The 21,636-nt window shown below is 38.8% G+C and overlaps 2 pseudogenes; both read right to left on the bottom strand.

Moving 5' to 3' along the window:
* Nucleotides 1–364: 364 nt before the first annotated feature.
* LOC140688541 (uncharacterized) lies at nucleotides 365–1,146 on the bottom strand (annotated as a pseudogene).
* Nucleotides 1,147–1,212: 66 nt separating this feature from the next.
* LOC140688540 (insulin-like growth factor-binding protein 2 pseudogene) lies at nucleotides 1,213–10,713 on the bottom strand (annotated as a pseudogene).
* Nucleotides 10,714–21,636: the final 10,923 nt, after the last annotated feature.

Below are 21,636 nucleotides of genomic sequence, written 5' to 3'. Positions count from 1 at the left end.
AGGTTAAAACACTGCATCTAATAAAACCTTGAGAAAGGGTGCAAACGTCAAGGTGCTTTCATGTTGTGGGCTTCGGGGTCTCCCTCTTGGCCAGTAATGCTTTGGCGGCCCGTGTGGCCGAGCGGTGGGTACCGACTCCCCCACACCCTTGGGTTAAAGTGCATCAGACTGCAATGTAGCGGACTCTCCCCGAATCCAGAAGCAGCTCTCAGCCAGGAGCCGTTCTCCCCCAGCTCTGGCCAGTGAGCCCCACAGGGTGGCCGGGGCCGTCCCTCAGCCCATCGGGGGCACACAGGAGGCCTCGCCGAGGCTTTGTGCCTCCCCTCCAATGTCCCTGCTCCCTGCCTGTTGGCTCGCCTGAGATTTAGCCTCCCTCCCCGCTCCGAGCACCAGCTGGACCCCGGGACCTGAGGCGCACGGGCACGGGCGGCTCCCCGCGCGGGCCTGGTCGGAGCCCGGGGGAGGCGGGGCTGCTCCTCCCCCGCCCGGAGGCGGCTCTGGTGCTCCGCTCCGGCAGGACCTTGGTGGGCTGCTTGTCCGCCCGCTCCCTGGGCGCGCCGTGGCTCAGCAGCCAGCCCGTGAGGTCCTAGTGTGTCGGGTCGGGCCCCAGCATGAGCCTGGCACGGCCGGGCTGGCTCTGGCGCCACACCAGGCCGATGTCGGCAATGGTCCGGATCTCCAGCACCGGCATGCCCTTGACCAGCAGGCTGAGCAGCAGAGCCGCAGCTCGGAGGGAGCCGCCGTCAGCAGGCGCCGCGGCAGCCCCTGCGTGAAGCGCACGTCCTCGGGCGCCGGGCGCTCGGGCTCCCCGGGCAGGGGAGGCTCTCGGTCGATCCAGGCCAGCAGGCCCAGCCCCCACACCAGCTGGATGCCCTCCTCCATGGTGGTCCAGGACCGGAAGGGCAGCCCGGTGGCCTCGAAGTGCAGGAAGGACTCCCAGCGCTGGCACCGGGAGAGCAGCAGCCAGGCCAGCAGCGTCCGGCAGCCGCCCCGCAGGGCCTGGCAGCGGTAGTTGAAGACGGCGTCGCCGGTCAGGTCGCCCAGCAGCGCCAGCTCCCAGGAATTCAGGGACAGCGCCGGCGCCCCCCTCCCACCCCCTCCGTCATACACCCGCAGGATCCAGGTGACCATGAGCTCGTTGGGGTTCTGCCTGAAGTGCGGCACGATGGCCAGCAGCTCGGTATACGTGTAGTAGCGGTCGCCTCGCCCCACCTAGGTGGGCTGCAGGGCTCCATAGGCCATGACTGTGGCAGCTTCTGCCCCGGGACGGGAAGAGGACGGGAGGGGCGCGGGCACGGGTGCCAGAGGGATGGTGGCGCTCTGGGACTCCTGGAGGAACCACTGAGAGGGATGGCCAGGCTGTTCAACTCCTGAGGAACCACCAAGATGGGGTGGTGGTGGGTGGCCCCTCAGCTTGAAGATACACCTCACGCTCACTGTCTCCAATGCCTAAATCTCTATTGTATTTTCTTGTTCTTTCTTTGTCATTGGTTTATAGCCAAATAATTGCAATTCAAAATAATCTCTTCCTCTCAAACATATTAATAGCAGATACTTTTATTCTAAACTTTTAAAAAAGCACATATATACCAGTCACCAGAACATAAGTTCAATTCATAGTTTAAAATTTTTTTACTTTACTGTGCATCATATGCTTTTACAAATTGTTCATATACTGGTATAGTTTGGGGCTAGTGCTCATAAATTAGTACTTATTTATGTATTGCTTATTCACTCAAATTTGCCTGAGTTCATAGATAAATCTATCTGCTCATCTATCTAGATTTGCTATTATATTGCTAGCTTTTATTCTCTGTAATGGTTAACTACCACTGTATGTCTTTAAGAGATAATAACATCTTAACTTGTCTTGCTTTCTCACAATGATTAAGACTGGAACACAGGGAAGGGGAGGGTATAGCTCAAGCGGCAGAGGGCGTGCTTAGCATGCATGAGGTCCTGTGTGCAACTCCCAGCACCTCCTCTAAAAATAAATAAGTAAATAAACCTAATTACCTCCCCTCTCCCCCCACCAAAAAAGCAAAAAGACTGGAACACAGGGACTCTAACACTTCCCTAACCAAGGTCCATCTTTTGATAGGAAAGCACAAGGGAAAAAACTCTGACAGGAGTAATTCTCTCTCTCTCACGTACCTACACACTTACACAGTATACAACTTCCAGCCTGAAGTTGCCCACTACAATCCACTAATACCCAAGGTTAGGGTCTTCTCCATGGTGAACAATACCTTCTTTGCCTCTGGCGTATCTGCTCCATTCTGTGTGCAGGGACACCTTTTCCTACAGTCCTGCTGGAGTTGCCAATAGACATCATAAGTATTCGGGTTCCCTTGCCATCCTTACTTGTGGAGCCGCCCACCAATTTCCATGCTCTCTCTGGCCATCAGTCTCCACACTGTCCATTATCTTCCTGACAGACTGAGGGACTCCAAAAAAGGCAATAGGGACCAACTGCAAATGGCAAGTCACAAAGAGGAGAAGATTCAAGTAAATTTGCTATTGAAATTCTTTCAAACCTGTGGGGGAAAATGCATTTTGGAAAGTTTGCTTTGATCACTGTCAAGGTTTTAGATTTAATAGACCCACCAGCTTAAAAAAATGTGTGTTTACTTAGTACAAAACTGTGAATTGTTGCTGTTGTAGCCTTTAATTAACATGTATAGACAAGTAAGATAATTCAAGTCATACAAATTGGTTAGATTATTTATCTCAAATAAAACCGAGTCATTCAAAAAATTTATTTTTATTTTATGCTGTGTAAATCAGGCATTGTTAGTAAAAAAAAAAGTACATGTTATAAATTAAAAAATAATCATCTCACTTTGGCAAAATTTCACATTTAAAGCTGACAGAGTTCACTGTAATCCTTGACGTAGATTTTATGTGGTAACTCAGAACATGCAGATTTAGAAGAACTTCAGCCACAGAGAGTTGTGTGCTTATTTTTATATTAATATATTTTGCATTAATAGAAAATAATTACTACCATTCAAGATTTATAAGGTCTTTTTAAAAACCTATATCATTACTCTTTCCACTCCTCTAAGTGAATATTAAATTCTTACACTAATTATGGAGAAACAAACTTTTTAGGTATTTTGAGAGGCTTTAATAATTATATGTTTTTGATTGGTGTAACTTTTATAATGGTTTTAATAATAAAAATATCTTCAAAGTTTTAAAATATGGAAATAATAGTATACCTCATAAAACTTGTTTTGTTAGAAGCTTGAGTAAATTAATATATATTTTACCTATTGAGGCTCCAGAAGACTATGAATCAAAATTTAGAATACCTGAGCTTCCAAGAGATACATATCTAAGACATTAATCAACATTAAATGTAGTGAGTGAGTTAGGATTGAGGCTGCGTAGATGGATAGTATCTATTTGTAAAAGCTCTTCCTCTTTAATAATAAGCATAATGGAAAGTTAGTCTTTAAAACCCATCTTAAGAATCTGTGAATTTCCTAGTGGAAATAAAAGAAATATCCATCCACACAGACAACCCAATAAGAATAATATTTGCCTATTGGTTCAAACCGTTGGGTTCTCTCTGGGTAAGTCATTAGGCTTCCTGGCAAAAATTTTTCACCCCTCAAAACCATAGAATACATTTTCTTAGTCACTTCAAAAAACAGTTGAGTTGATTAACTTGAGTTATTCTGAACAGAACACCAGAATTTGTTCTGGGTTCTTGGAAGAAAGGTGCTATCTTAAAAAATGGCCATAAATGCAGTTCTAGTTTCAATATATGTTAAAATTAATTTGTGAGGTTAAAATATAAATTTATAATACATGTGTTCATTGGCTTGTTTAAACTATGCTCTAATATATACAAATATATTAGCATTTAATCTAAAGTGCATATATGGTTGACTCTGTATATTAAATACTATTGCAATACATTTAGGAAAAATAATAATAAAGTACTATTTAGACAGCAGTAACTTCAAATGGGCATTGTTAATGTTAACACACATTGTTAATGTGTGAAGATTTAAATATAAGAATATCTTACTGTAGACCTAAATAAACATGCCAATTGTAAATTCACCTTATTTTTATTTATTTATTTTTGAATTTGCTTTAAACACAAGCCATCGGGAAAACAGCACATTAGAGAATTCTTCTCTTGTTTGTATGTTTATTCTGTTCTATGTATAAAATCACAAGCTGAGGCCAAAAATAGAAATTAACAAGATTTATACCTCTGCTCCTAAGTCATCATCATAGGACACTACTAGTAAGCCAAGCAGCTTAAGAAGCATAATATATAAATATTCATGTACTTTCACATGTTTATAAAATTTCATTTCAAGTGTATATCAATCTCAAGATTTGATTTATGGAAAAGGTTGCCAATAATCCTGCAACACCGTTTAACACAGCACATACATACAATTGCAATTAGTGCATGCCATTTGTATTACAAATATATGTATAACTAACTTGAAAATTTAAAATTAACAATCTGGATTATTTTGACTTCTTTAGAAACATTATATAATAAATATTAATTATAAGAGAAATTGTAATGTGAAAAAAAATAGTTCTCTTTAAGGACTTTATTTGCTAGTCAGAATATAGCTTCTGAACCTTAATGCCAAACAGTTACATTTAGTCTGTTTAAACACACACACAGGATAAATAAGAGAAATCCACAAGAAGGGCTTATTCACAGATACTCTTTGATTCTGTCAAATTCAGTGCAATGCCAAAGATGTAAATTTTACGTGGTGTTAGCATAATATTAAAATGTTGCTAATTTTTAGTAACAATAAATCTTAACATGAACTGTAATACCTGGTTTAAACTATAATGCAGAAATAATTTCAAATATTATGAAATATACATACAAATGAAAGTTGTGCAGTCCACTTCTAATGAAATAGATAACTGAAGCAATTACTTAGATAATACAAATATATAACTACCTGTACATTTTAAATAAAAACTATTGTGAAGTCTTTATTTTTCACCTTCAACTTGCATCTATAGATGCAAATTAGAAATTATGAGCCCAAAAGTATGCACCCAAGCAGGTTGAAACTAAGAATATCATAACTGAACATCAGAGTTTACATTCAAAAATAGACTAGAAATGTTGATAGAGGAGAGCAGCAAATCAAACTTTAGGATATAAAGTATCATTTAGGGAGCTCAGCTCAGTCACCTGGTTAAAACATCTTTAAAATAAATAAATGATACTAAGCTCTCAAATATATTTGAGTATTTGCCAAAGCTAAATTTTCACTGGTGGTGGCAACATTCTGTCTTCGTTTTCCTTCATATCAGTGACTGTAAAATTTTCCTTTTAAATGTGATTTGACTGTAAAGCTGTAAATGCCTAAAATATTACTTTTGTCTTATTTTAACTCTCTCAGGTTATGTCTGCTCTAGTGACTATCAAATGCTAAAAGAACTTGTGTTTCAAAGGACGGATTCTGGACTTCTGAATGGCATGATCTACTTTTCCTGTATTAAAATGATGGGAGATAAGAGCAGTGATTAGAAAGGCAGTTGTCAGAGGAATAAAGAGTAGTTTGTTTTGAAAGTTATGACTGCTTAATAGTCGTATAAAATGGGCAAGTCATTTCCACATTCTGAGCCTTAATTTTCATATTCTAAAAAGGCAAAGAACAATAATAATATTCCTCATTGGTTTTTATTTTGTCTGTTTGTTTTTAGAATTGAGAGGGAATGTGTACAATTGCTTGGAGTTATCAAATTAAATTTAAAACTCACAATGAATAATCATGAAATTGGATTATCAAACTATTCTGTAATAGCAATTTATATAGTAAAAAACACCACACCTGTTAACTTTTCTCTAAGTGTTTGGTAGAGTTCAGCTGTGAAGCCATGGGGTCCTGGACTTTTGTTTGTTGGGAGTTTTTTAATTGCTTTTCCTATTTCAAACCAATCATTGGTTTGTTCTTATTTTCTATTTCTTCCTGGCTCAGTTTTGGGAGAAAGTACGTTTCTAAGAATTTGTTCATTTCTTCTTAGATGTTCACTTTATTGGCATACAGTTGGTTCACAGTAGGTGCCATATATGGCAAGCCCACAGCTGACTTCATACTCTGTGGTGAAAAGCTGAAAGCATTTCCTCTAAGATCAGGAATAAGGCCCACTCTCTCCACTTTTATTCAATGTAGTATTGGCAGTCTTAGCTGCACCAATCAGACAAGAAAAATAAAGTGAATTCAAATTGGAAAGGAAAAAGTAAAACTTTCACTGTTCGCAGATAACATGATATTATACACAGAAAATCCTAAATACATCACCAGAAAACTACTAGAGCTCATCAATAAGTTTGGTAAAGTTGCAGGATACCAAATTAATATCCAGAAATCTGTGCATTTCTATATACTAACAACAAACTATAAGAAAAAACAATTAAGGAAACGATCTCATTTACCATGGAATCAAAAAGAATAAAATACCTAGGAATAAACCTACCTAAGGAGGTAAAAGACCTGTACCTGGAAAGCGGTAAGACACTGATAAAAGTAACTGAAGATGACACAAGCAGATGGAAAGATGCACTGCATTCATGGATTGGAAGAATTAATATGGTTTAAATGAAAATACTGCCCACGACAATCTACAGATTCAGTGCAATCCCTATCAAAATACCAATGATATTTTTCACAGAACCAGACAAATAATTTCAAAATACGTATGGAAACACAAAAGACCCTGAATATCCAAAAAAATACTGAGGAAGGACAGAGAAGAAGAAATCATGCTCCTTGACTTCAGACTATATGAAAAAGCTACAGTAATTGAAGCAGTATGGTATTGTACAAAAGCTGACACACATATCAACAGAAGAGAAAAGAGATCCAAGAAATAAACCCATACACTTATGGTCAATCATTCTATGACAAAAGGAGGCAAGAATATACTACAGAGAAAAGACAATCTCTTTAATAACTGCTGCTAGGAAAACAGGACAGTTACATGTGAAATAAGGAAACTGGAATATTTCCTCACACCATATACAAAATAAACTCAAAATGCAACAAAGGATTAAATGTAAGACTGGAAATCATAAAACCCCCAAAAGAAAACATGGGCAGAACACCCTTTGATATAAATTGTAGCAATATGTTTCTTTTTGGATTTGTCTCCTAAAGCAAAGGAAATAAAAGCAAAAATAAACAAATGGGACTAGTTAGACCTAACATCTTCTGCACAGTAAAGAAAACCATCAACAAATTGAAAAGACAACCTACTTAATGAGAAAATATTTGCTAATGATATGATTGATAAAGGGTTAATATCCAACATATATAAACAGCTCATACAACTAAACATCAAAAAAGAAAAAAAAATACACAAACAACCCAATTAAAAAATGAGCAGAAGACCTGAATAGACATTTTTCCAAAGAAGACAAACAGATGGCCATCAGGCACACGAAAAGATGTGCAACATCATTATTCATGACAGAAATACAAATTAAAACTACAGTGAGATATAACCTGACATCAGAATGGCTATCGTCAAAAAGAACACAAATAACAAATGTTGGTGAGGATGGGGAGGAAAAGGAATCTGCATGTACTGTTGGCAGGAATGTGCATTGGTGCAGCCACTGTGGAAAACAGTATGGGGGGTTCTCAAAAAACTAAAAAATAGAGTTACCATATGATCTAGCAATTCCACTCCTGGGTGTACATCTGGAAAAAACAAAATCACTAATCCAAAAAGATACATGTACCCCAATATTCTTAGCAGCATTATTTACAATTGTCAAGATATGGAAGCAATCTAAGTGTCCATCAACAGGTGAATGGATAAAAAAAGATGTGGTATATGTGTACATGGAATACCACTCAGTCATATAAAAGAATAAAAATTTTGCCATTTGTAACAACACAGACTCAGAATATATTATGCTATGTGAAATAAGTCAGGTAGATAAAGACAAATACTGTATTATATCATTTAAATACAATCTTAAAAAATAAAACAAAGTAGGGAATTCAACAAAAAGAAAATAGACTCACAGATACAGAAAACAAACTAGTGATTACCAGTGGGGTGAGGGAAGGGGGAAGGGCAATACGGAGGTAGGGAATTAAGAGGCACAACCTATCATGTATAAAATAAATAAGCTAAAAGGATATATTGTATACCATGGGGAACACAGTCAATATTTTATAATAACTGTAAGTGAAGTATAACCTTTAAAAGTTGTGACCCACTATGTTGTACACCTGTAATGTGCAGAATACTGTACATCAACTATATCTCAAAAAAAAAAAACAGATTTCATAGCTCATACCTCCCACCAAAGAAAATGATTTAGAGTACATTAATGGATTAATAACAATACCCACACATATGCTGCCCAAAAGAGACTCACTTTAGCTCTAAGGACACACCCACACTGAAAGCTGAAGGGACAGAAAATGATATTTAATGGGAATGGAAACAAAAAGAAAGCTAAGGCAGCAATACTTATCAGACAAAGGAGACTTTTAGAACAAAACTAAGATTGTAAGAAGAGGCAAAGAAGGACAATCCCTATAACTAGGGATTGACTCGACAAGAAGATAAAATAATTGTAAATATAAATGTACCCAATCTAGAAATATCTAATAGACAGAGCAAATATAAACAAAAATAATAGGAGAGATTGAGAGTGACCTAGTAACAGTAGGGTACTTTGTACCACATTTACATCAATGGACAGATTATCCAGGCAGAATATCAGTGAGGAAACACTGGCCTTAGGACCCATTAGAGCAGATAGATTAATAGCTGTATGTAAGACATTCTATCTAAAAGCAGCAGAATACACATTCTTTTCAAGTGCTCACGGGACGTACTTCAGTACTGATCATATGCTGTGCCACAAAACAAGCCTCAATAAATGTAAGACCATAGAAGTTTTATAAAGCATCTTTTCCAACTACAATGGTATGAGAAGGAAGGAAGAGAGGAAAGGAGGGAGGGAGGGAGGAAAGGAAGAAAGAAAAAGGGGAAAGTAAAGGAAGACGGGGAAAAACACAACATACGACACTAAAACACAAGCTAGAAACATTTTGGACCAATATAGCAGTGGTCTCAGCTGGAGGCATGTGTGAACAAATCTCACAAACAATGCTGAAGAAACCCAGAAACAAAATCACTATGCAATTTCGTTTACATGAAATTCAAAAGCACGCAACACTAGGTTTTTTTTTTTCCTCCTTCCTTTAACTTAAGCAAAGGAGACACAGGGGTTCAAAAATAAAAATTTCTTTTTCCCCCTCTCCCAAACCTTAGCCCCAGCTCTGCCACTGCAACCACCCCCTTCCACCCCAGCAGGCATGCGAGGAGGGAGGTTGCAGGCATCTCCAGCTGGGGAGGAGGAAGGCGGGGGGGTGTGCCGAGCTTGGTGCTGGTCTCTTTCCAAATATAGATACAAGTCAGAACTCCTGGAAAACCCTCCCCCACCCACCACGCAAGCACTCTCCTCGCTCTGGAGGGGAGGGATGGGGGTAGGGGGCATGCCAGGCACCAGCTGGCTGTGATTTCCTGCATCCACTGAGTGTGGAGCCCACAAGCCCCCCTGCTGCTCACTGTGGAAGAGATGACACTCGGGGTCCCCGCAGATGGTGGGGCTACCTGGATCAGCTTCCTGGTGCTGGGGTTCACACACCGGCACGCCCCACGCTGCCCATTCAGGAACATCTTGCACTGTTTGAGGTTGTGCAGGCCGTGCTTGTCACAGCTGGGGATGTGCAAAGAGCAGAGGTGCTCCAGGGGCCCAGCTCATCCGGAAGGCACGGTGGAGATCCGCTCCAGGACCTGGTCCAACTCCTGCTGGCACAGGGTCCTCACAGGTGGTGGCCGCAGCTTCTTGGGCTCCTCCGGGCCGAGGTGACATTTGCCACCCTTGCCCATCTGCCGGTGCTGCTCGGTGGACTCCTGGAGCATGGCCAGCTCCTTCATGCCTGATTCAAGGGGCTTGCGGCCGGCACCGCCTCCGCCTCCCAAATTCATGTTCCCGTCCACGTGGTTCTCAGCCAGGCTCCCCTCAGAGTGGTCACCGCTGTTCTCTGCGACCTGCTCGGGCCTGGCGCGGCACTCGGCATCGCGGCGCTCTCCGCAAGTGCCCTCGCCCAGGACCAGCGCCTGCAGGGGCCGCCCGGAGCCCGGGTGGGGACAGCAGCGCAGCGCGGGCTGTACACGCCGCACCGCGCGCCCTCCAGCCGGGCGCCCACGGAGCCGCAGCCGCAGCCCGGTGCCCGGACCAGCTCGCGGCGCGCGCGGGCGTCGCCGGCCGGCCCGGCCCCGGCGGCGGGCGGCGCGGCGGGCGTGCAGGGCGGGCGGGGGGGCTCGCAGGCGGCCAGGCTCTCGGGCCTGCAGGGCGGGCGGCGGGACGGCACCTCGGCGCGCGGCCCGCGGCCGCCACCGCCCGCGCCCGGCCGCAGCGGCGGCGGCAGCGCGGGGCCGCCTCGGCTCGGCAGCAGGTTGACGGCGGCCAGCGAGCGGGCAGGTAGCACGGCCCTGCGATCGCGGAGCCGCCGCCTCCGCTTCTTTGCAACAGGAAACTAGCTTTATGGTAACAGATGTCAGAAAAGTGGTTACTTTGCAGGAGGGGGAGCAGTAAACAAGAAAGGGAAGAGAGTGGCTTCTTCAGTGCTGCTAACGCTGCTTGTTGATGGAGGTGCTGCTTACACAGTACATTCAATTGCGAAACCAGTTGAGGTGCCTATTTATGCCTGTACACTGTGGCTTACAAAGCTTCCTGTAAAAAACGGACCCTGTAGTTCCAGCTCTTACTGTGCTTAGAAAGCCTTTCCAAATTCAGGGATCATTTCAGTTATCTATTTTCTTTTCTTTATGTTTTAATCTTTCGTCTTATGTGGAAATTAATTTGGTCCCTGCTACAAATTTTGATTAGTTCTTAAGTTAGTTTGAATCTTACACATAAATCATTTCAAGTCATATGAAAGTTTTTTTTTATTATTTCTCATCTTATCATTCTTCCTATTCTCATTCAGTAGTAGAAATTTGGTTTTACTTGAACAGTCTACTTCTTTCATGGGTGCCAATCTGAGTCAGTATATAATGTTGAGTTCTGAAAGGATTTCATTACTAAATCGTACCTACAGACCAAATTAAAAATAATATAGTTAGATAACTTGTGTTATTTTCTATGCCAAGAAATTAATCCTACTCAGCAATGGTGACATTAGAGATACAAAATGACTTGTTTCAGAAAAGTGGACTTATAACCCCATCTTTTTTTGACACACATTTATACAACCCCAGTCCTGTTCCTGTGCCCTCACTCCTGAGCTTGCCAGAATTTTCTGTCCTATTCTCAACAGTTTTTCCCTGTAAGATCCTTTCCCTCTGTCTCTATGCATATACAAATCTATGACTGCAAATCCTCTTGCTTCTATTTCTATGATTCAAACTGATTTCTCTTTCCCTAAGCTACATTATATGAAATATTTTCTACTGCTCTGTTGTCTCTTTTCTATTCTTTCAGCATCTGTTTACTTTTAAAAAAACATACACCCATTAAACTGTTGTATAAATTATGATACTGTTGCAAAATAAATATAAATTTCAGCCTGGTAACAAATACATAAACATTTCTCAAAAGTACCCATGTTTATTCCATCTTTAACCTAGTGGACACTGCAAATAAGTACAGAATTAACCTTAGAAAATTCATTCCAGTGACAATAATGGCACCTTTTCAACATTTATTTCTTACAGATACAGGAGTTGGCAATTAACTGGATGACAGCAAGGGAGGGGTCCCTATGATTCGATCTTTCAAGTGTGGAAGCCTGGGATTGTGATAATGCCTGGAGATAATACTCAAGGGGGTTAAATCAGTGGAGTCAAAGTAAATATTAGCAAACAAAAGCATTTGTCTGCTCACCTACTGATAATTAGCCACGGTGCAGAGTCTCTTGAGTCCCTTCCTACCACCCCAGCTTCTGAGAAACTTCCCCTGAACAATCTAGGCCACCCCACAATCCAGCAGTTAAAAGGCTGACCCCGGTGAAGACAAAAACTTCCAGGATCCTATTCTCATTTATTTTATCTTTTGTGTTTGTTTTAAATTGAAGTACAGTCTATTTACGATGCTGTGTTAGTGTCTGGTGTTCAGCGTGGTGACTCAGTTATACACACACGTATATATATTCTTTTTCATAATAGGTGCCTGTAAGATATTAAATATAGTTACCTCGACTAGACAGTAGGACCTGCTCATTTATTTATTTATACACAGTAGTTAGTATCTGCAAATTTCAAACTCCCCTTTCCCCCCGGTAACACTAAGTTTGTTTTTTTATGTCTGTGATTCTGTTTCTGTTTTGTAAATAAGTCCATTTGTATTATTTTTTAAAAGATTCCACATAGAAGTGACATAATACAGTATTTGTCTTTTTCTGGCTTACTTCACTTAGTATGATGATAATCTCTAGATCCATCCTTGTTGCTGCAAATGGCATTATTTCATACATTTTTATGGCCAAGTAGTAGCTCTCATCTATTTTGATAGGTGAGAAACATTTTGAATACCACCCCTGGTAATCTTACAATGAAATAAAATAAGGGAGAAATTGCTAATTAATTCAAAATGGAACATAATCAAATATTAAGGCTCAGCCTCCTATTTGTAAAATAAAATGTTGACTCTAAAGGTCCTACAGCTCTGACTCTAATATTACCTTATACCAAAATGAGAAATTAACTTATATCCCAAATTTGATTGATAACATCCTAAAGCAGGTCAATGAATTAAATAGTAAGTTGATCAACAATAAAAATTCACACATTAAGTGTATTTTTATTTGAATTTGATGATTCTTACATTAAGTTAGTGAAAGTCATCAGAATTTGAACATATGATGCACAAGATGTTTATTACAGAATTAATTTCAAGTTGATGAATTGAGTGAGACATACCATCAGATTTCTAACCGAAGATCACACCAATTCTTGAAGTTTTTAACCTATGAATATTATTGTCACCCCAATTATCTGATGTTCCCTAGCATGTAACACAAAATATAAGCATGTGACACTGTCAAGCATTTTTCACTTGAATTTTTGACTGAAATATCCTTTAGACTGAAACATCAGATTGTCATTTGCTTCCTAAGGTTAAACTTATAGACAAAATAATACTGATATCTGATCAATTTCATGGGACAACTCTAAACCTGTACTAAATGCAGACAAATAAAAGTGATTTAAAGATAAAACAACTGATATAAAGTTATGTATATGCATATTATATAGTCTTTGTAAAACTGTAACAGAAACATCAATCAGATAGAGTCAGGAGACCAGCAGAAGGCACTCTTTCACCCTGCAACAATAGCTGAGCCCAAAGGAAGAAGACAGACCCTTCCTGGCAAGGGCTCAGACCAGGAAAAGCCATAGACTCTGTTTGCTATATCCCTCCCAACTTCCTTTTCCTCTTTATAAAAAGCAGCTCCTCCCCTTGGCCTGCAGAGACTTGCACATGGCTTGCCCTGGTTACAGATCTCAAATTGTGATTCTCCATTGATTGCCAAAAAATCACATCTTTGCTGGAGAAACATCTGGCAGTTTGCTCCAGGTCAACAATTTCATTCAACTCTACGTGGTGTTGTCCAATATGATAGCTGCCAAACAGATGTTGCTCCAGGGCCCTTGAAATGTAGCCAGTCTCAACAGAGATGTGCCATAAGCATAAAATACATTCCAGATTTCAAAGACAGTATAAAAAATTGAAAATTTCTCCTTAATAATTTTATATTGATTCCATAATAAAATGATAACATTTTGCATATATGAGTAAATAAACTATATTATTACATCAATTTCACTGGGTTATTTTTACTTTTTAATGTCGCCACTGGAAAATATTAAATTACACATGTGACTCATATTATGTCTACTGCACAAAGCTAGTCTAACTGTCAAAAAGGAAAAAAGGGTAAAATCCACCAGGAAAATGCTCTCCTCTAAAAATGAATCAAAAGCACTCAATTTAGGTATACAGTGTAAATAAGGATACATGTATAGAATTTATGACAGGTATTAAACATGACAGACAAGCAAAGAATGGAACAGTCTCTGCTGGTAATTACAGTGGATCATATAATGTAATGAGTGTCACATTATATCCATTCCAGTTTAAGAAAACATCTACTGTGAAAAATTATGCCAAATAAATAAAAATGAATGTAAAAATATAATAACAATGTTTTAACATAGCACACATAACCACAAGGTAGAATACCAACTTGTATAACAACTGAAATTATTTTATGCCTTTCAAGCATCATTTTTATAGAAGACTAAATTGCCTTTCAAATTTCATATATTATTTAGTTGAAAGGTTTATCAACATTATTTAATGATGATTATAGTTTTCCTTTCTATATGTCACTCACAAAATAACTTTGCTTATATTAAAAAGGCTGTTTTCATGTATATGGTTATATAGAATGCTACATTAAAATATTTTATATTAAAATATAGAGATACATTTACATTAATGAAAGTGCATTTTACCCCAATTTTAAAAAGCTATTTGGCCACTTATAAAATTACAGTGCATTCCTCTAGTTATTCTACTAATTATAAAATTCATTTCCAAGGAATATTTAAAGTTCTGCCTAGCAGTCTTTTCCCTCTCAACTACACCCCTTTATTGTCGGAGAGTTTGAACTCCTCAGGCTTTTTTGAACATGCTGTTAGTGATGGTATGTCTACCGCTGCTAACTTTTCCCCCAGTTAATGCTCCAGTGACAACATGAGCTTATAGAATCCCACATCTAAATAACTCCTTTGCTGCTAAATTCATGTCTCCAAGGGTAAAGCATTATTTTTTTTAACATTTTTTATTGATTTATAATCATTTTACAATGTTGTGTCAAATTGTGCTGAACACTGGAATTTAAAGCATTATTTTTAATTGGATAAAGTTCCTTTCAAAGTTAACGCCCCAAATGCTTAATTCTTTGAACTACATTTCGTAGATGAGCATTTGCTCTCACTCTGGCTCTCAGTCATAAATACGGGACAGCTCTTTTCCACATTTCACTGGCCTTTTCAGTGTGCTAGGGTTCTTTCAAAATCTAGACTCATTCATCTCTGCCAAACTACCAAACTTCCTGTTACGTAAGACTTTTCTCTAGGAATGAGTCATCCCTTTTTCAGATCACATAAAAAATAAGGTACAGGCAGCCCTGAAGGTGTTGTGTGGTGCCGGACCATCACAGTAAAGTGAACGTCACAATAAAGTGAGTCACACAAGTTTTTTGATTTCGCAGTGCATATAAAAATTAGAGTGTCTGTGTGTCTGTGTGTGTAAGTGAATCAAAGCTTTTTTAATAATCTGAAATGTGAAAAATATTTGAGGATCCCATTATTATAGAAGACTCCTCCCCAGTTCTAGGACTCTGTGAAACACCATTCAACAGATACCTTAAAAAAGGTTTGACTAAATAATATAACATCGAACATTATGTTGAGGAACAAATAGAATGTTGAAGTCTCCCACCACCAAATGTAAACAGGCACAAGGTAAGCAAAATAAAAGGCCGCGGCCTGGATTCCTGGATGACAGATGGTTTCTATTATCATTGATCCAGCCGAGCCAGGTTAAGTTGGTTTAGCTGTGAGGAAGTCCAAACGGAGTAAAGTCACTCTTGGAACAGATGAATTACTTCAGTTACACAAGCATGCATGGTTGATTTCCTTGCAAAGCTTTCCCACAGATCCATGCTTTACATGAGGTGTATGAAATTCTACATTTTTGCATGGAAGAGCTAATTTCAGTCTTTGCAGAAGGAGTTTGCTGTTTGGAGATAATCTCTAAAAATTATGATTAAGCATTTGGCACTCAGCAAATTCACCACAGTTTATGTTCTTATGTACTTATGCTCATAAATACATGTATATGTGAATGTGTGTGTATTTAATTATGTGAATGAATTAGATTGAAATATGGGTCTGTTTCTTTACTCCACCCTGTACTCAGGCACATTGCCTTGAATATTCTCTCCCCTAAAGGTGAAACTTCCTTCCTCACCTTTAACTTTGTTATTAGCCCTTGACTTGCTCTGGCCAAAGGGGTGTTTGCAAACCTAACGCAAGTCAGGATTTGAAATACACTTGTGCAGTAAAATCTCCCTCTTGCAGTGTGGTCATTGCCTTGAGAAGAGCTCTCCTGGACCACAAGTGAAATGTAGTAAGTCAGCCCAGAACCACACAGCCAACCCAAGGTTAGCAGCATGGACTCCCCAGCCAATGCAAAAACCCATGAGAAGAAAATGTTTATTGGTGTATGCTGCTGGAATTCTTTGTTACTACACAGCAACTGCTGACTGGTGCAATGAGCTTTACATTTTCACCATGCTTAGAAGCATTGAATATTCTTAAACTTAAACTGATAGAGTTAATTCTTCCTGACTGGCTTCATTAATATAATTTCTATATAACAGCTCTATAACATTTGTATATACTTGGGGTAGGGAAGACCTCCTTTAACAAGTAAAGAAAAGTGTAAGCCATAGAGGGAAAGAGAAACCTTAAGCCATAAGAGAAAAAAAATAAGACAATATCTACATAAAATTTTCTTAGGATAGAAGGGTCACAGACAAACAAGTGGATTCAATTAAGTGTAATATAAATAAAAAGCACACATAAAGAGAAAATGATAATGCAAAATAGTAAGACAATATATCATTAACTTTTACAAATAATTAAGGACAAATCAGTGAAAATTAGGAAAGAAGTATTTTCTCTCATCAATATTTTCATCATCTCTTCTTTTAAACTGCTAAAATCTTAAGGGCTGGGGTTGACTTTTTACATCATTTCTGTGACCAATCACAGAACAAAGAACATTGACAAGTATAGAAAAGGTGCTTGGAAATATTTTCTGATGATCATGTAATGTATTTTTATTGCTACTCAAATTATGCAAAGAAGCTCTTTAAAAGGCTGCTATTAATGAGTTTCTCAATTCTTCCTTCAACATCATGTTAAAACTTTCTTGAAACATTGTTGAAACTAATAATAAAAAAGCAATACAAGATTTAAAAGTTATCTGCAATGAATTACCAAGTTCTAGGACTACAGACATGAAATATATAAACTCTAAGACAAACGTCATTCTTGTTACCATAATTTTTAATTTTTTTTTCATGTCAAAGGAGCTGCTTTTTATATCAATTCTTTAGCATTAAAAAATACCACATGAAAAATTCCCCCAAGTTCGGTTTATTCCAACAGTGATGTTACTTTAAAAGAGATCCTGAAGAAGGAAATAAGACCATCCTCCTTACACTAAAAAGGAGCATCGTATTACCTGTGTTAATAATGGAAAATGACAACCCACATTACAGCTATAATCACCTGCTTCTTAATATCTTGTTTATGCAGCATGTATATTTTTTACCAATTCCTCTGCTGAAATTGAAGGGAACAAATCAAGGTGCACAATCTGCACTGCCCCTCCCACATTTCTCAAGATGTACTCCTCACTGTCCCTTTCCTAATAACGGCAAAAAAAAAAAATCCTAATAATTAATACCAAACAATTACAGCACACATTCGGTGAGTCCAAAAGGGAATACACACACATTAATTCATTTAATTATCATAACATACTTATGAAGTTGGTTCTATTTATTATACTGTTCTATAGGTGAGAACATTGGGATATGGTAAGGTTAAATTGTGTATCCAAGTTATAATCAATAAGTTGAATAATGAGAGTTTTATCAAACTGTCAGATCCACAGTTCAACTGACTTCTAAAACTTTGCTCTCAGAACAACTCCCCCTCACTCCAACCCTAGGAATCTTGAGGCAAATTAAAACATGCATGTCCACACAGTCACAGAAAATATGAACAGCCACATAAAACAACAAAACTTGACCCAAAATGTAACTGGAAATCCTTTAGATGTATAATATTTAAATTCCTAACCGTGTCCATAACCTTGGCTGCACATTAGATTGACCTCGGGAACTTGGAGGAAATACCCACAGACCAGGAAAAAAGCACCGAAGCTCCCGTGAATGGTGTGGCCAGCACTGAGAGTGCTGCGTGTGACACAGACACTCCATTTATGCCACAATATGTTTTTTTCTAGTAAAAAGTTGCTGAACAGAATTTTAATCTGTTAAATAGAAATTTTTTGAACTATAATCTAAAAGGGTTTGTCTCGACACAACATTGTAAAATGATTATAAATCAATAAAAGATGTTAAAAAATAAAAAAATAAAAGGGTTTGTCTCTTATCCTCATTAGACTCATCATACTGTCCTTTGATCAGCTGACCTCCCCCTTCTCAAAGGTGCCATCTTGAACTGGGGCTGTTCTCTTTGCTTTGATTGTCATAATCTTTGGATCAAGGGCCCTCTAAACGTCACAACTTTTTCTCTTAATCCATTTGTATAAACATTATTTCTCACCTGGCTTGGAATCAGCACGTTGGAGCCCTACTCTTTTCTTATGCAGTGTTTTAAAGATCTATGTGTTAATTATTCTTTTACTCAGCTAAGACTAGTGCTAATGGATTGCCCAGAACTGTGCTGGGTTTCAAATATCTCTTTATTCAGCACCTCACTATTTACAAGTTATATAAACTCCCTCCACGAAAGTATACAGGCTGCCTTCCTCACTACCCCTGCCTCATTCATCTCTGGCATCTAGTATGTAAGGGAAACTTAACAAATGTTTGTTGAATGAATGATAAAAAGCTATACATATTTGGATTTCAGTTTTTTTCCTGTTCTTCCTCAACTGTCCTGTTCAGACATCATCTGTTTTTAATAATATTTAGGATTATTAGCTCAAGTTGGGATTGAATATGCAATGTGCCTTAAGAATTTACTGTAAGTGCCAGTGAGGGGCTTGGTTTTACAAATATTTTTTTGAGTGTATCTGCAAAAATGTAGAATATGATGGGCTGTGTAAATGAGGGCAGGCTGACACTCTCCTTAAAGCTTTAAAATCAAGTTGTATTTGATCATCAGTATTGATTCCCCCAGCTTAAATATGATTTCCTTTCATCGCTGCTTAAAGATTTTATTTTCCATCTCTTTGTATTGGATCGTCTTCAATTTCCCTTTGTTTTTTTTTTTAAAGACAAATATTCAAAATGGCACTCCATGTCCTAGTAAGCCCTGTTCAGGATCGACTATAGTATCTTTTCCAAATTGTTTATGTCATGCTTATCAAATTTTGGTGTCAATTAATTATTTAAAATATTTTTATTCAGTTCTTTTCTCTCTTCCCCTCCTCCCTCTTCTCCTCATCTTTCTTCTTTTGAGCCCAATCTTCTGAATATTTATTAAGTAATTAAGTCATTCATTTATTGAAATAATATTTATTTAAGGGTGCATTATCTATGGGCACTGAAGTAGATGACAGCAAAGCAGATATAATATAGAGCATAAAGGGGAGAGACAGGAAAAAGCACTAGGTAAGGCAAGAGTAAACAAATTAGTTTTGCTTTTGTTCCTGTTCTTTGAACAATGTTCATCCTTTTAAAACTTAAGCCTGATCCAAATGCACAATTTAATATATTTCATAATGGCCTTGACAGCAGCTCTTGCCTGCAAACTTTGAAAGTTAACATATCTTGGAATAAGCCCCAAATCCTCTCTCCTGGCATCAAAATAACTGAAAAAAAAATCAGTATGACATCACTTATATGTGGAATCTAAAAAAATGAAACAAACTAGTGAATGTAACACATAAAAAACAGATTCACAGATACAGAGAATGAACTAGCGGTTACCAGAGGGAAGGGGGAGGGGAAACATAAGGGGAGGGGACTGAGAGGCACAAACTATTAGGTACCAAATATGCTATGAGAATACACTGTACAGCAAAGGGAATATAGCCAATATTTACAATAACTATAAATGGAGTATAACCTTTAAAATTTGCGAATCACTATATTGTACACCTGAAACTTGTATGATATTGTACATCAACTATACCTCAGTAAAGAAATTAATAAAAATACATAATTTTTAAAAAGAAAAAATCAGTAATAGCATAACCCCAGGCTATATGGATTCCCAGAATATATCTTCATATTGTTTTCTAATATAAGAGGACTTAATTCATCTTGAATAAATTTAAAATTTTATTTCATGGTTTCTATAACCAGCAAGAAGTACATTTTACACTCCACTCTTCCTTCCATCAGTTCTACTGTCTGAAGTAGGATAAATCTGTCTCTTAATGTTTCTTGCTCCTCCACCTGCTTAGCAAGCACTCAGCATGTAAGTAGTCATTCATATTATATGAGGAGAAAATCACATGGCTGCCTGTTGAAATTATGAGTGTTTCACTTCATGACCTGTGGATGAAAGAGCCAATGGACCCGTCTAGTGAACATTCTAGCGCTAAGCCCTGGACTGCCTGCGGCGCTCCCCCCAAGGTGGTCTTCTCGTCTTAGTATTTTTCTTTTCGGATAATTACTGATGAAGGTAAACTCTCCAACTATCTCGATTACCATAGAGTGCTGGGTTTCTTTGTAAGCACTCCACTGTCTCTGATCCTGAGCTGAGGAACATTTAATAGCCCCCGGAGGATGCAGTTCTCTCCCCTAGAGTTGTTGTACTTGTGCCTCGTGCTTCTTTCTGTCTTAAACTCCAGTTTATACTCCACTTATGTCATGTTTGTATTTTCCTCCTTTTAATATCTTGTGTCCCCCCCCCCTATTTAGTGTCCAGTCTAGTCCTGTCTGTCTCTCAGGTTTCTTAACTGTTCTCACCACTGTCACCTTTCCTTTTTCTTTTCCACACGTCTTCTTTTTTTTCCCTCCCTTTTATCATTTTTTATTATCTTCTTTTATCTTGTTTCTAACGCTCCCTTGTTTTCCTCTCTATTTTTCTTTGTTTCTTTTTTTTCTGAAACCATGCAGACTTTTCCTTCCAGCCGGCCGTGAATGTTTTCACTTTCCTCTCGAGTCTCTGCGAGCTCTCTGCCTCCCTCCCTGGCCTCTGCCTTCTTCCTTTCTCTGCTCATTCTCTGACGCTCAGAGTCTCCCAGACTCCTCTGAACTCTCTTCTTTCTCATCTTCCCTTCTCCCCGATACGCTCACTCCAGTTTTCTCTTTTGCTCTGTCACTGAGTGGCATTTATAAGGGTTGTTCTGAGGCAGCAAATCATTAATACCTCAAAACACGAAATTAAATGCACAGCTCTGTACCTCTACAGTCTTGAAAGACAATGTTATGGAATTTAGATTGAAACCAAGAGCAAATAAACAATAGATGGGGGAAAGGAAGGCTTCACAAAGTCTCCAGTAATCCTTGCCCAAATGCTCAAATGGCATAAATGTGTCTTGGTGGGGGGCCCTGGTACAGCAGCCTGGAGATGATCTCCTGTAGTGTAACTGTACAATGGGATGAGTTTATTCAAAAGCTGCAAAGCCAACACACAGATCTCCTGCTTATTAAAATGAAAACTGATATTCTTTTCTTAATTAGTTGATGGATTAATAACTAGCAGAATGTCATAGGAGTGCTGTATTGTAGTTACAGAGACAGCACTGGCACAGCCCTGCAGTGAAACACTGAGTAATTCTGGGCTGGTTAATAAATTGTTACTACTTCC

The sequence above is a fragment of the Vicugna pacos genome, chromosome 22, assembly GCF_048564905.1.
Source record: "Vicugna pacos chromosome 22, VicPac4, whole genome shotgun sequence".
Lineage (NCBI taxonomy): Eukaryota > Metazoa > Chordata > Mammalia > Artiodactyla > Camelidae > Vicugna > Vicugna pacos.
The sequence above is the reverse complement of the archived record's forward strand: the minus strand, read 5'-3'. Positions and strand labels throughout refer to the sequence as shown.